Source organism: Coregonus clupeaformis, chromosome 26, assembly GCF_020615455.1.
Source record: "Coregonus clupeaformis isolate EN_2021a chromosome 26, ASM2061545v1, whole genome shotgun sequence".
In the NCBI taxonomy this organism is placed as follows: Eukaryota; Metazoa; Chordata; class Actinopteri; order Salmoniformes; family Salmonidae; genus Coregonus; species Coregonus clupeaformis.
Window position 1 is genome coordinate 32,921,287 of NC_059217.1, and position 17,225 is coordinate 32,938,511.

The following is a 17,225-nucleotide window of genomic DNA, read 5'->3' on the forward strand; positions in this document are numbered from 1 at the left end:
CTCCTGGCCCATTGCACTCACGGGCATAGTGACCAACCTGTCCACAATTATAACACACATCTGGAGATTGCTGGAAGTATGGCTTAAATCTTCCTCCTCTTTCTAAGCCTTCTCGTCCTCTTCCTCTCCAATTCTGTGTCTGTCCAGAAACTGGCTGTGGATATGAAACAACTGGTACCGCCATTGGTGGCTGGTACAATTGCGGTTGGAACTGGTCTGGTTGAAGCTGTGGCAGTGATTGTTGATTTGGTGCACACTGATTCTGCATAACCAAAGCTTGTTTCTTCTCCTTCTTATTCTCCACCAGTTGTATTTGATTGAGTTTTCTGAGAGTTTCTTCGTCCTGTTCTTTCTGGTTGTGTTCCTTTTTCCTGTACAGATCCACTTGATGGGCTATATGATCGGTATAGACACCTTTTGTCATGCTTCCAAGTCCAACCACTTCTGCCAGTTTGCTCCTTACTGGTGAGGGCAGTCCCATCGCAGTTTAGCTCTTAAAATTGACTGCTCAATTTGACTCACATCTGGATCATTTCCAGTAATATTTCTCCACACTTGATGAACTCTTGACACATAGGCTCTCGGATTTTCTTGTTGTCCTAGTGGGTCAATCAGAATATTATCAGGATGCACATTTGTTGGAAATGTATCTTTCAATGCTCTCCACAGACGATTCCTACTTGCAGCCAACAATTCAGGGTCGTTCACTGCAGTCCCCACATATCTATTCAGTCCCGCTCTCTGAAAAATTTCTTCCATACCTGGAATTCCCAGGAGATTAGCCAAAAGTCTCTTAATGTCTCCTATGGCTGACTGTGTTCCCACCGTAATTTCTTCCAATTTTGAAATCCAAGGATAGGCCCCATTTTGAAGAGTAGGCAGCTTCTCAAGTATATTTGACATATCGGTATTTTGCAAAGGCTTATATTCTAAGTTTTGACCTCGAATGATAACTGGCATCATTTTCTTACTAGTGGCCTTTTTCCTTGGCCTCAATGTATATTTTCCCTCAACTTCTTGGGATTCTTTTCTCAGCAGTTTCTCCTTCTGTATCTTCAGCTTCTTGAGTTGTTCCTCCAGTTCTTTTACTTCTTCGAAACTATTCGCTTTATCCAGGCATGATACGCATCGGTCTATATCTCTTTCTATTTCTTCTGTGCCAGTCATTGTAGGATAAAATCCTCTTGAATATGCAGCACCTTTAATCTCCAAATCTTTATTGCTGTCTTCATCTTTGCTTTCATCAGAACTAGAATATCTTGTATTCTTCTTCTTCAAACCTTCATCACCCCTTCTTTCCGTTCTGGCCAACCTCAGTCTGATCACAGGATCATATCCACCCATGATCTCTTCTGAATCACTCTGATCATCATCGTCATCATCCAGTTCCATCCTACTTAACCTCATTCCACCCTTAGTTTCCAGACATCTCGTTTTCTTTTTACTTTTGGAGTTTGGATTCATTTTTATGGTCGTTTCTGCTTGTCCTCTCTCTATTATTCGTTCATCTTCATCTCTGATGCAATAATCACCCTCCTGGCTGATCACTGGAAGCTGAGGATAAACGTCCTTAAACTCTACTTCTTTCTCATAAGGTGGGGGTCTTTTTGCTAAATCCGTATGTGAGAAAGGTATACTGACTTCTGCCCTTAGGTTTTCTGTCGCCTTCTCTTCCTTTAGCATTTTCTCTATACCTTTGTTTCTCTTATCGTTGGTATCTTTCATCAGTTTTTGTCCTTCATCTTCAAACAGCTTAAGAACACCCAGCTCTCTTTGTCTCTTTTCTTTACGTGTTCCCTTTTTTTTCCCTTCTTTTGATCTGCCTTGTAAATTGACAGAAGCACTTTCATGATGTTGATGACGTCAGGGTTAAGAGTCCCTTCCACTGGCCATGGTTGTTCAATGTCAGGCCAACGTTTGTTCCATTTGCTGGATAACCTCGCAATACCATTAACTAAAGGATTACTATTTTCAACTATATCAACAGGTGTAATTACTTTCATAGCCTTGATGTTCTTTTTCCCCATTGTAACAACTCTTTTATATTCCTTTATTGTGATTATTTTATTTTAGACTATATAGCCTCCCTATTTTCCTCTTTTTTTTTTTTTTTTTACCCCCCAAAATTAATTAATTAATCAATTAATTTATTCATTTATTCATCAATTTACTTATTTATTCATTTTATTTTATTTGACCAAATTATTGATTAGTGGCAATCTTACCACATCCCATTAGGAAAGTAAATGCAAGTAGTCAACTTCAGAGCAATCCAAAAAATAAAGACTTCTAATCCTACAACACTACAATACTCATCAACCCCATTGCTTAATAAGCACCCAATTATCTTAATTTTACAGAATAATGTCAGTACTCGATTTCCAACAGAACTCTAATCAAACCAACTCATGCACAAAAACTCCCATATGCAATTACATCAATTGATCAGTCTGTTGCCAAGTCCCTGCCAAATTGTCATAACATGAAATATGCAAGGCACACAAAATATCCTGTATGGGAAGGTAAGGTTTGTAAACAAAACAGCGCTGGCCTGATTTTGACTCGATCCTCTGTCACGTCACACCTGTCACGTGATGTACACGTCAGCACTTCCTGTCTCTCTCTCTCCTCCTTCTCGTCTCTCATATGACAGAAGAACAAAGGACAGACAAGCATTTAATAGTTTATACACTCACTGAGTTATTTCAAGCATTCAATATTCCTCTGTTCACACTTGCGCTAAGAAATAAGCAAACAACTTAACTCAGGAATATTTATCGATAGCTCTAACATTTTATTTCATTTTTTTTTTCTTTTTTTTTTCGTCAACATATCTCTCTCATTTATCAATTCAATAGATCTCAACAAATAGCTTCATCATTAAGCAACAGACTATGTAACAACTAGAACATTCCATTCATGTTCAAATCTCTCTCTGTCTGCTTCTGAGTCTGCGTCTCCCAGCACCCAGTGTAGGCAGTGGCACATTCTCCCTACGTAACTCTAAAGTCATAAAATCACACGCATGCGCAGTTCATTCACCAATACGATTTCAGCGTGGACGGAGCCCTCAAGCAGCTCTCTCCCCAAGCCAAACAGAAAGTTAACAGTCCCGCTGTAACTCAGTTTTCTCCTCATAGCCAAACAACATTTAACAGAGCTCACAAAGCCTAGAACTTAAATTCTACACACACAAACATAATTTAAGAGGCTTTATTCCATCTCGATGGCCCTCTAAGGTCACATGTTAGCATGTAGCATGTAGCATGTATGTAACATGTGCCATGTAACATGTAGCAATGTAACCTACATTGCGCCAAAATTCCTGTTCCTTTGTCCCTAACTTTATGCTGCCGCGAGTTATGGATATTCTATGAGCGGTCACATCAAACATATACCTCGTCAGCTATAAGATGAGCAGTAACTTGCAATAAAATGTATATACCACAGTCTCCAGTCCCCAGGACTCACCCATTCCATCTAACATGTTACAGGATTTCCGGCCCATCCTAGAGATCGCCTCCCTGAGGTCTTTCCAGATTCGCAATGTCCTAATTTGTATACATATACCTTGGCCTTATTCCCTTCAAACGATTGTTCTTGAATTCCTATTCAAGCAAAATAACTCTATAGACACTCCCCCATATTTGCGCCGTTTACCAGTGCAAACAAATTTAGAATAGTTATGACAGACCCCTAGTCAACAGCAATAACAGCCACACCAGCACACACAAGTACTTTACACGGTACATCTCCCCAGCGCACACACCCATAAGCCAGCGAACCAACTAGCGCACAAAATTTGTGAGGAATCTCACCTTATGAGCCGGCTTGAGCGGGAGTCACCTCGCTGCTCATGAATGCAACACAGGAAAGATGCAGACCGATCCCATCCTCGTCGCCAATTGTAGTGTCGAGTCAATGCTGCTAATTATTGCTGTGAAACAAAGAGTCCGCTTATACTGTACTTTGATTATAAGTTTGATTTATATCACAAGATTTCAGCATAAGTTTACAGACGCCTGCAGTGTCTGGAGAACAGTGTCCCAAAATAATATGTCTGTTCTAACGTTCTTTGTCTCTAGCCTATACTTATAAGATATACAAAAATATGGGTGGCTCCCTCTACTGTCCAATCACCTGTCTCCAACGAACAGGGGTGTCACTACAAAATGGCTCCCTCTGAAACTGAATAAACATCCTCTCAGGTTCCACTTTAAAACATTAGCAAAGTCCTAATTCTTCATATACTATACTACTTATACAAATTAATCTTGACTTCTGCAGCTTGTTCTGAGCGAGCTTCAATGTGGCAGCCAGGTGGAGGTCTTCAGGGTTGTGGTGTAACTTTTGCAGGAACAGGTCACTCAGTGTTGTCTCCATAAGTACATTGAAACAAAACAGTGGTCAGGGTACTGTATAGACAAGGGGACCTATACATCATGTAATTATGTACATCAATAATTGCACACCATTGTGCTCAGTAATTACACACCATTTGAAAGAGTGGCTCTCTGTATTTTGGTGGTCTGTGACCCGCTAGCACTGACCACGGTCAGAGGAGATGGAGAATTATTCAATCTCAGAGTTACACACAGGGATACTTTATTGACATACATAGGCAGACATGGAAAGTAGAATGGTAAAGGTTCTGTAACAGGAGAATATAGAGGCAATGAATACTCACATACCAAATGAATACACTAGGGCAAGAATGCACAGAGATACAGAACCTTACAGAATAGAGCAGAAACAAATAGCAAAAAACTGTATAAAACTAAAGGCTAATATTGTACTGAACAACCAGCAGTAATATACACAAGTACAATTTCCCTCCCTCTACTTACTTTATACATGCACACCATCCCACATGTCAAGATATGTGAATGAGTCCAGTTGTGTTGGGCAGGGAAGAGGTGTAGGAGCTTGATGCAGGAGCTTGATGCTCTCTCTGCAAGTGCTTGAAGAAGACTGAGAGGGGGCGGCAGGAATTGGGGATCTGGAACCCAAGAAGACTGCCTGTGATTGGCTGACCCCATGGTGTGATAAGGCACCTGGCAACCTGGTCCCTAGCAACCATTCGGTTTGGTTAGGGCCAGAGGTGGGAAGGGCCAGTTACATATTTTGTCTCTGAGAGAGGGCTGTGAGATGGTGTGCTAAGAGTCACCGGCAGGTAATTCTGTAACACCATTTGTAAAGCCGAAACTTGTATGGCGGGGATGGCTTGCGTAAGTTCCATTGAGGGTTTGAATAATTTGGATTTATTTTGATGTTTCTATGACAATCCATGAAAAATGTATTGCAGATAAGAGATTTAAATGCATTTGTATATGATTTGATTATTTATATCAAATCAATACATACAATCTTTGATTTGTATAAACATTTAAAAGTAGGCCAGACCTTTTTAGAATTATTAGCACTTGTTTTGATATTTTTATGACAATCAATGAAAAGGTTATTGCGAACAAGAGATTTAAATGCATTTTTATATGATTTCATTCTTTTTATCAAATCAATACTTGACTTTTTATGCATATCAAAGGCTGTAAAAGTAGGCCTTTTTAGAAAAATTAGCACCTGTTTTGATGTTTCTGTGACAATCAATGCAAAAGTTATTGCGAACAAGAGATTTAACGGCAAATGTCTGTTGAATATCTGATATAAAACCTACTTTACCTCGGTGCGCGACCAAACTTTACCACCATCATAGCATACATAGTCTATTGGTGAATCTCTGTGACATATGAAATATGAGTGATAGTGTAATCAATGTGTAATAACTACGGGGGAAAAAATTGATTATTATGTGACGTGCAGTCATATTTACGTCCTGATTGGTCAACAAGCTTTATTTGACGAGTCAAAGAGTGTTATTTGACGTGTATCTTTTTTGACATTCAAAGACCCAAACGGTGTTCCATAGCTATATAGTTTAACACCATCTCCTCTAATTTGATCACAAAACAGTAATTCAAGAAGATCTTAAAGCATATTCCCATTTAACTGATTGAGATCAAATGATTGGCATGCAGACGCAGTTTGGACATTTCACTGGTAAACCATTAACTATTATCATTCACGTTTGACAGTGATGATGCCATGGCCTATTTAGAAATGAGGTATGCCTAACTTGGTGTTTGAGGGTCTCCTATAAAAAATATAACCTTTTATTGAGACAATATGCGTTGCAATTGGAGGATGCATTTTAAGTGACTAATGATAATCAACCTGTCGGTACAAACTGAGAAAATATGACGTAATTTACATGCCAAATGTTTTTATTCATGTACGCTACACTGTCCCGCAAAATTATCCTGTTGTCCCGCATTTGGTTATTTTAAATGCGGTCAACATACATGGCTCTATTATTAACACTGGATCACTGATCACTACTCACAACTCAATATGCCACTCAGGAACATTCCGTGCTCCAGTAGGCCTACTTGTCCATTTGGCCCTGAACTTCTTTTTTGTTTGTTTTTTAATATATTTTTTGGAGCTTACGGCACCTGGTATTCCCAGGCAGTCTCCCGTCCCAGTACTAACCAGGCCAGCCCGTCCGTGAACGGTATGGCCACAAGCATATTGTTGTTGTTTTTCTACCCCGTTTTCTCCCTGAATTAGGTCCCTTGGCTGATCTCTGCAACTCCTCAATGGGCTCGGGAGAGGCGAAGGTCGAGTCATGCGTCCTCTGAAACATGACCTGCCTGACTTATTATCACACTGCTCGCTTAACCTGGATGTCAGCCGTACCAATGTGTCGGAGGAAACACCATTCGACTGATGACCGGAGTCAGCTTGCAGGAGCCCGGCCCTGTCACAAGGAGTCGCTAGAGCACGATGAGCCAAGGAAAGCCCCACTGCGGTGCAGTGCTTTTGACCGCTGCGCCACCCAGGACCCTAGGTCCTTTCTTTTGTTATTGTACATTATGTAAATACACAATAAAAAGGACAATGATACAATATACAAGGGCTTTTCTTTTTCATGAGCAAACAAATGTGACCCGACAGACAGCCCCTTCTGAGATTGTGGTGCTGGTGCTGAATTCTACTTTAATAATTATACTCTAATAATTAATAGAACAGACATTCACTCCATTCTGATCGCTTGATTAGAACACAAAACAATGGAACAGTTGATCTGCAGAGGAGCTGATGAGAATATGATGATGTCTACAGTGCATTCGGAAAGTATTCAGACCCCTTGACTTTTTCCACATTTTGTTACGTTACAGCCTTATTCTAAAATTGATTAAAACATTTTTTCCCCTCATCAATCTACACACAATACCACATAATGACAAAGCAAAAACTGGTTTTTAGACATTCAGAGACCTGTCCCGAAGCCACTCCTGCGATGTCTTGGCTGTGTGCTTAGTGTCGTTGTCCTGTTGGAAGGTGAACTTTCGCCCCAGTCTGAGGTCCTGATCGCTCTGGAGCAGGTTTTCATCAAGGATCTGTCTGTACTTTGCTCCATTCATCCTTCCCTCGATCCTGACTAGTCTCCCAGTCCCTGCCACTGAAAAACATCCCCACAGCAAGATGCTGCCACCACCATGCTTCACCGTAGAGATGTTGCCAGATTTCCTCCAGACATGACGCTTGGCATTCAGGCCAAAGAGTTCAATCTTGGTTTCATCAGACCAAAGAGTCTTGTTTCTCATGGTCTGAGAGTCCTTTAGGTGCCTTTTGGCAAACTCCAAGCGGGCTGTCATGTGCCTTTTACTGAGTAATGGCTTCCGTCTGGCCACTCTACCATAAAGGCCTGATTGGTGGAGTGCTGCAGAGATGGTTGTCCTTCTGGAAGGTTCTCCCATCTCTACAAATGACCTCTGGAGCTCTCTCAGAGTGACCATCGGGTTCTTGGTCACCTCCCTGACCAAATGTTATTGGTCACATACACGTGTTTAGCAGATGTTATTGCGGGTGTAGTGAAATGCTTGTGCTTCTAGCTCCAATCAAGTAAGGAATGAATTAAGAATATATACACTACCGTTCAAAAGTTTGGGGTCACTTAGAAATGTCCTTGTTTTCTAAAGAAAATCAATTTTTTTGTCCATTAAAATAACATCAAATTGATCAGAAATACAGTGTAGACATTGTTAATGTTGTAAATGGCTATTGTAGCTGGAAACGGCTGATTTCTAATGGAATATCTACATAGGCGTACAGAGGCCCATTATCAGCAACCATCAGTCCTGTGTTCCAATGGCATGTTGTGTCTGCTAATCCAAGTTTATCATTTTAAAAGGCTAATTGATCATTCGAAAACCCTTTTGCAATTATGTTAGCACAGCTGAAAACTGTTGTGCTGATTAAAGAAACAATAAAACTGGCCTTCTTGAGACTAGTTGAGTATCTGGAGCATCAGCAATTGTGGGTTCGATTACAGGCTCAAAATGGCCAGAAACAAATAACTTTCTTCTGAAACTCGTCAGTCTATTCTTGTTCTGAGAAATGAAGGCTATTCCATGCGAGAAATTGCCAACAAACTGAAGATCTCGTTCAACGCTGTGTACTACTCCCTTCACAGAACAGCGCAAACTGGCTCTAACCAGAATAGAAAGAGGAGTGGGAGGCCCCGATGCACAACTGAGCAAGAGGGAAAATACATTAGAGTGTCTAGTTTGAGAAACAGACACCTCACAGGTCCTCAACTGGCAGCTTCATTAAATAGTACCCGCAAAACACCAGTCTCAACGTCAACAGTGTAGAGGCGACTCCGGGATGCTGACCTTCTAGGCAGAGTTGCAAAGAAAAAGCCATATCTCAGACTGGCCAATAAAAAGAAAAGATGAAGATGGGCAAAAGAACACAGATACTGGACAGAAGAAGATTGGAAAAAAGTGTTATGGACAGATGCTGGAGGAGTGCTTGATGCCATTTGTCAAGCATGGTGGAGGCAATGTGATGGTCTGGGGGTGCTTTGGTGGTGGTAAAGTGGGAGATTTGTACAGGGTAAAAGGGATCTTGAAGAAGGAAGGCTATCACTCCATTTTGCAACGCCATGCCATACCCTGTGGGCTGTGCTTGATTGGAGCCAATTTCCTCCTACAACAGGACAATGACCCAAAGCACAGCTCCAAACTATGCAATAACTATTTAGGGAAGAGGCAGTCAGCTGATATTCTGTCTATAATGGAGTGGCCAGCACAGTCACCGGATCTCAACCCTATTGAGCTGTTGTCGGAGCAGCTTGACCGTATGGTACGTAAGAAGTGCCCATCAAGCCAATCCAACTTGTGGGAGGTGCTTCAGGAAGCATGGGGTGAAATCTCTTCAGATTACCTCAACAAATTGACAAATAGAATGCCAAAGGTCTGCAAGGCTGTAATTGCTGCAAATGGAGGATTCTTTGAAAAAAAGCAAAGGACACAATTATTATTTCTATTAAAAATCATTATGTCTAACCTTGTCAATGACTTTCCTATGCATTTTGCTATATTTCCTATTCAAACTCATTTCATGTATGTTTTCATGGAAAACAAGGACATTTCCAAACATTTGAACGGTACTGTACATATATGGATGAGCGATGTCAGATCGGCATGGATTAAGATACAGTAGAATAGTATAGAATATAGTAAATACATATGAGAAGAGTAATGCAAGATATGTAAACATTGTTAATTGACTAAAATACCGTGGAATATTATAGAAGACAGTATATACATATGAGATGAGTAACGCAAGATATGTAAACATTATTAAAGTGGCTAGTGTTCCATTTCTTAAAGTGGTCTTTGATTTCTAGTCTATGTCTATAGGCAGCAGCCTCTAATGTGCTAGTGATGGCTGTTTAACAGTCTGATGGCCTTGAGATAGAAGCTGTTTTTCAGTCTCTCGGTCCCACCTTTGATGCACCTGTACTGACCTCGCCTTCTGGATGATAGCGGGGTGAACAGGCAGTGGCTCGGGTGGTTGATGTCCTTGATGATCTATTTAGCCTTCCTGTGACATCGGGTGCTGTAGGTGTCCTGGTGGGCGGGTAGTTTGCCCCTGGTAATGCGTTGTGCAGATCGCACCACCCTCTGGAGAGCCTTGCGGTTGCGGGCGGTGCAGTTGCCGTACCAGGCGGTGATACAGCCCGACAGGATGCTCTCAATTGTGCATCTGTAAAAGTTTGTGAGGATTTTAGGTGCCAAGCCAAATTTCTTTAGCCTGCTAAAGTTGAAGAGACTCTGATTTACCTTCTTCACCACACTGTCTGTGTGGGAGGTCCATTTCAGTTTGTCAGTGATATGTACGTCAAGGAACTTGAAGCTTTCCACCTTCTCCACTGCGGTCCCGTCGATGTGGATAGGGGGTTGCACCCTATGCTGTTTCATGAAGTCCACGATCATCTCCTTTGTTTTGTTGACGTTGAGTGAGAGGTTATTTTCCTGGCAACACACTCCCAGAGCCCTCACGACCACCCTGTAGGCTGTCTCATCATTGTTGGTAATCAAGCCTACTACTGTTGTGTCCTTTTGTAGTCCGTGATTGTCTGTAGACCCTGCCACATACATCTCGTGTCTGAGCCGTTGAATTGTGACTCCACTTTGTCTTTATACTGACGTTTTGCCTGTTTGATTGCCTTGCGGAGTGAATAACTACACTGTTTGTATTCTGCCATATTCCTAGTCACCTTGCTATGGTTAAATGCGGTGGTTCGCGCTTTCAGTTTCGCGCGAATGCTGCCATCTATCCACGGTTTCTGGTTAGGGTAGGTTTTAATAGTCACAGTGGGTACGACATCTCCTATGCACTTCCTGATATACTCAGTTACAGTATCGGTGTATTCGTCTAAATTATTTTCGCAAGCTACACGGAACATATCCCAGTCCACTTGATCAAAGCAATCCTGAAGCGTGGATTACAATTGGTCAGACCAGAGATGTAGAAACATCTCAAGGATGATCAATGGAAGCAGGATGCACCTGAGCTCAATTTTGAGTCTCATAGCAAAGGGTCTGAATACTTATGTAAATAAGGTATTTCTGTTTTTGATTTTCAATAAATTTGCGAACATTTCTAAAAACCTGTTTTGGCTTTGTCATTACAGGGTATTGTGTGTAGATTGATGAGTAAAAAAAATATTTAATCAATTTAAGAATAAGGCTGTAACGTAACAAAATGTGGAAAAGGTCAATGGGTCTGAATACTTTCCGAAGGCATTGTATATTTGGGGAAACATATTAGCTGTCACTCTCAGGTTGTGGCTTCTGATTATTTTTGTTGCATAATCAGTCTTTACCACATCCAGCAGCTTTATGCAACAGACACCTCGCTGTGGAGAAAATACATGCTGACTCAGTGTTAGCCAGGCTGCTTATTCATATACAGAACTCACAGCCTTGACGATGCACAGACCACTGGCCTACCTTCGCCCCACCCCCACCCATAACACTTCTGGGAAGCAGAGGCGTGATATAGCCCAGAGAGGGTAAGAGCTAGGAACCCAGAACAGAGTCTCTAGTTAGGCTGACGTGGTGGTGGAGAGGTGCCCTTTTAGTCAGAGCACAGTCACTGCAGAACCTGTAACCTGCATGCTGGGTTTCCCTCTATACAGCAGCCTGGAGAAATTAAACTCATCCACCTGAGAAATAGGACACGAGCACTGGGGGGATGGTATATTTCACGTAGTCTACAGATTTGTGTCAGTCAGCAAAACTTTTGTTTGGTTACTGGGAGTTATGAGATACTGTATTGTCATCGCAGAGTTGAGGCCCCACTACAGCCTGGGGTTCGATCCTGGGCTGTGTCACAGCCGGCCGTGACCGGGAGCCCCATAGGGTGCATAATTGGCCCAGCTCCGTCCGGGTTAGGGGAGAGTTTGGCCAGGGGGCTTTCCTTGGCTCATCACGCTCTAGTGACTCCTTGTGGCGGGCCGGGTGCCTGCAAGCTGACTTCAGTCTTCAGTCGAATAGTATTTCCTCCGACACATTGGTGCGGCTGACTTCCGGGTTAAGCGAGCAGTGTGTTAAGAAGTAGGCGGCCAGGTGCGCATGTTTCGGAGGACACATGTCTCGACCTTAGGTGAAATGGTTAAGGTTAGGGTTAGGGGAAGGGTTAGCTAAAAGGGTTAAGGTTAGGGTTAGGGGAAGGGTTAGCTAAAATGCTAAGTAGTTGCAAAGTAGCTAAAATGTAGTCAGTAGTTGCAAAGTTTCTAAAATGCTGAAGTTGTTTGTAATGAGATTTGAACTCGTAACCTTTGGGTTGCTAGATGATTGAGTTCTACACCTACCCATCCACCCCAAACAACCTAAGTAACCATCTGTCTTATGTAACAATACCAAACTTAACATATCATACTAATTTGCATTTACTATGTTACGTATAGTCTATGAGACAAGGCTGCTATTAGTCACTCCACTGGAACCAGGGCTTTTCTGAGCGCTGACATGCAGATAACTACAACTGTCTCATGGTAACCTCCAGAACCACAGTAGAGAAGAAATATGGGCATTGTTTTTTCCACAAATGACAATCAATAATAAATACTCTGGATGTTGTTTTGAGTACTGTCACAAACATTTGTACTATAAAACAATTCCATGTGCAGAGAAAGGGAACTGGAGAAAGAACATTTAATGAAAATTACTGAAATAATTAACTTTTTTTATCTAGATTGATATGCTCAAAACCTTTTTTCTTTTTTCTTTTACATTTTCAGTAAAGTTGCTTAGTGCAGAAAATGTCAGCTAACCGTTTGATGGCAGCAACCACAGAGTAGAGATGAGATAAGGGCGTGTTTTTATTACACAAAGAACAGTTTGAAATCATTGTGAGGGGATTTCGTCAGTGGTTAGAAGGGGGAATTGGTTTTCACAGGAAAATGTTGTCCAAGGTTGCAACAGTAACCAAGGGGTGCAGGGTTTAGCAAAGGGTCATTCAATTTACCCTTTGCTAAGCCCCCCTTATCCCATTATCCCAACTGTTAAACCGAGAAGATTGAACGACTGCTAGATTTACAACAGTCGTTCAATCTTCTCGGTGTAACAGTTGGGATAATGGGACAATTCAGAGTACAACGCATTTCTCATCCCTGGATTGAGGTACGTTTTCTGAGCCATATCTCACACCGGCGCCGCTGTCTTGATCCAGGGTTTCCCAAACTCGGTTCTGGTTCAATGAAAGTCAATGAACTAAATAGACCAGATCCAGCTGCAATTGCGTTGGTATTGGAGACACACCCAGATAAGTAGACTGGAACATACATTTTTTTTCCAATGGTAAACAGCCTGAGTGAACTAACTTCATTTATCCACCATCTTTGGTGTCGGACTCGACGATAGTTGCTATCCATTGAAGTGCTGCGATTGGTTGCCCAAAATTCCGGGGCGGGGCTTAGCGAAGGGTCAATTGTGATTCATAAACTGGGTGGTTCGAGCCCTGAATGCTGATTGGCTGACAGCCGTTGTATATCAGACCGTATACCACGGGTATGACAAAACATTTATTTTTACCGCTCTTATTACACGTTGGTAACCAGTTTATAATATCAATAAGGCACCTCGGGATTTGTGGTATATTGCCAATATACCACACCCCCTCGGGCCTTATTGCTTAAGTCTATGGTTGCGTGCCCCTAATCAGACGTTGCATGCATCAACCAATGGTTGCTTGCCACGTCTTTGAACGTGTCATCGACTGACAGATCGCTTTAACATATGATGTGGTTAGCTGATACTTAAAATACCTATCTAGTCATTGTAAGATTTGACATGCGTCAGCAACGCCTGGGCAGAGGATTACACCCTAATACTTACAAACAAATGTGCAAAGTATTGGAACGGGTAAAGACAAAAACATACCATGAATACAAATGACTGAAATTAGACATTTTGTTTTCTATTTTAATTGATATGTTCCAAAATGTTGACATATATCAATAATCTTTCCCTTTAGATTTTCATTAAAGTTGTTTTGTGCAGAAAATATCAGGTAACTGTTTGATAGAAACTTCAGCAACCACAGAGGTAGAGAGAAGGGCAGAGATTACACAGCCTACTATCCCAGTCATGTCCAAAGCTAGGGTCTAGATGGGGATAGGGGAACACACTTCTGGAAACCATTGTTTGAGTGTAGGAGGGCGGAGCAAGTGTGTGTCACTTTCCTGTAAACCCATGTGAGCAAACGTTAGGGGGTTGGGGGGTTCTGAGTCGATGTGATAATGTCTTCCTTCGCTTGGTTAGACCACACACACACCATAGCGTTCTCGGTTCTCACAAAGAGTAGCAGACTCCTGATTAAAGCAGGCTCAGTGGCTCTAAGCTTTTTCATGTGGCAGTTTCTACTTCCCACTGAGAAGTGTGTGTGTGTGCTTCTGAAACTATCATTTTCTGCTGCATCACTGTTTACAAATATAAATATACATACATACACAATCCTCTCTGTGACTTTTTATTTTAATTATACAGGTGAAAAAAGCAGCAATCCCCGCCCCCTACTCTCTACAAAAGCAGTCAATGTTGCCACCATGCAGATTGCTGTGGAGGCATTCTAGGTATCATTTCAAGGTACTGTAAGGTCAACCATTTCCAGAAATGACAGTCAGACTTGCATGTCACTCAAACGTTCCTCATAGGCCAGAAGTAGTTCTGTGGAAGTCAGGTAGGGCTGTGAATACATGTAAGGGGTTTTCTCAAGAAGTCTTTCTAGGTCGTCCTCTTTGTCTGGCCCCACGCTGAGATGAACAAGGTGGTTAGAAGGGCGGTCAGCTAAACACCTCACTTGTTTATTTTTTCATTTATTTGTCAGGGACCATGTATGTGCAAAGACCCCACTAAGGAGTGACAGAGAGATAAAGGTGTGCAATGGTTTGGAGAGCAGATTAAAGAAACGTTTTCATGAGGCCTCCCGAGTGGCGCAGCGGTCTAAGGCACTGCATCGCAGTGCTTGAGGCGTCACTACAAACCCAGGTTCGATCCCAGGCTTTGTCACAACCGGCCGTGACCGGGAGTCCCATAGGGCGGCGCCCAATTGGCCCAGCAACGTCCGGGTTAGGGGAGGGTTTGGCCGGGGGGGCTGTACTTGGCTCATCGCACTCTAGCGACTCCTTGTGGCGGGCCGGGCGCCTGCAGGCTGACGCTAGTCATCAGTTGAACGTTGTATCCTACGAAACATTGGTGCAGCTGGCTTCCAGGTTAAGCAGGTGAGTGTTAAGAAGTGCGGTTTGGCGGGTCATGTTTCGGAGGACGCATGACTCGACCTTCACCTCTCCCGAGCCCGTTGGGGAGTTGCAGCGATGAGACAAGATCGTAATTGGATCGCAATTGGATATCACGAAATTGGGGAGAAAAAATATATATACACTACCAGTCAAAAGTTTGGACAGACCTACTCATTCAAGGGTTTTTCTTTATTTTTACATTGTAGAATAATAGTGAAGAAATCAAAACTATGAACTAACACATATGGAATCATGTAGTTACCAAAAAAGTGTTAAACAAATCAAAATATATTTTATATTTGAGATTCTTCAAAGTAGCCACCCTTTGCCTTGATGACAGCTTTGCACACTCTTGGCATTCTCTCAACCAGCTTCATGAGGTAGTCACCTGGAATGCATTTCAGTTAACAGGTGTGCCTTGTTAAAAGTTAATTTGTGGAATTTCTTTCCTTCTTAATACGTTTGAGCCAATCAGTTGTGTTGTGACAAGGTAGGGGTGGTATACAGAAGATAGCCCTATTTGGTAAAATACCAAGTCCATATTATGGCAAGAACAGCTCAAATAAGCAAAGAGAAACGACAGTCCATCATTACTTTAAGACATGAAGGTCATTCAATCTGGAAAATGTCAAGAACTTTGAAAGTTTCTTCAAGTGCAGTCGCAAAAACCATCAAGCACTATGATAAAACTGGCTCTCATGAGGACCGCCACAGGAAAGGAATTTACCTCTGCAGTTACCTCTGCTGCAGAGGATAAGTTAATTAGAGTTACCAGCCTCAGAAATCGGCAATTAACTGCACCTCAGATTGCAGCCCAAATAAAAGCTTCACAGAGTTCAAGTAACAGACACATCTCAACATCAACTGTTCAGAGGAGACTGCATGAATCAGGCCTTCATGGTCGAATTGCTGCAAAGAAACCACTACTAAAGGACACCAATAAGAAGAAAATACTTGATTGGGCCAAGAAACACGAGCAAAGGACATTAGACCGGTGGAAATCTGTCCTTTGGTCTGATGATACAAATTTGAGATTTTTGGTTCCAACCGCCATGTCTTTGTGAGACGCAGAGTAGGTGAACAGATGATCTTCGCATGTGTGGTTCCCACCGTGAATCATGGAGGAGGAGGTGTGATGGTGTGGGGGTGCTTTACTGGTGACACTGTCAGTGATTTATTTAGAATTCAAGGCACACCAGCATGGCTACCACAGCATTCTGCAGCGATACGCCATCCCATCTGGTTTGCGCTTATTGGGACTATCATTTGTTTTTCAACAGGACAATGACCCAAAACACACCTCCAGGCTGTGTAAGGGCTATTTGACCAAGAAGGAGAGTGATGGAGTGCTGCATCAGATGACCTGGCCTCCACAATCACCCGACCTCAACCCAATTGCAATGGTTTGGGATGAGTTGGACAGCAGAGTAAAGGAAAAGCAGCCAACAAGTGCTCAGCATATGTGGGAACTCCTTCAAGACTGTTGGAAAAGCATTCCAGGTGACTACCTCATGAAGCTGGTTGAGCGAATGCCAAGAGTGTGCAAAGCTGTCATCAAAGCAAAGGGTGGCTACTTTGAAGAATCTCAAATATAAAATAGATTTTGATTTGTTTAACACTTTTTTGGTTACTACAAGATTCAATATGTGCTATTTCATAGTTTTGATGTAGAAAATAGTACACATTAAGAAAAACCCTTGAATGAGTATCTGTGTCCAAACTTTTGACTGGTACTATATATATATATATATATATATATATATATATATATATATACTGTGACGTCACGAGAGGCTACACAGCTTTCAGCGGGGTTGTGTAGTCCACGTTGCAGCTAGTGGCCAACCCAGCAAAAAGTCCTTCCAAATGTCTCTCACGTATTTCCACAGGTGCATATATCCAAAGGTGAGTATTTCCCAAAGGTAAGTATCTCCAAATCCTTATATTCCTCATGGAAGTGGACGTGCAGCACTCTTGTCCTCCAGAGAGCCCAGGTTGGAGACTGTGTCTCTTCCCTTCCCAAACCTTCAGCTCATCAGCTCCTCATTTGTTTCAGCTGCGTGGGAAG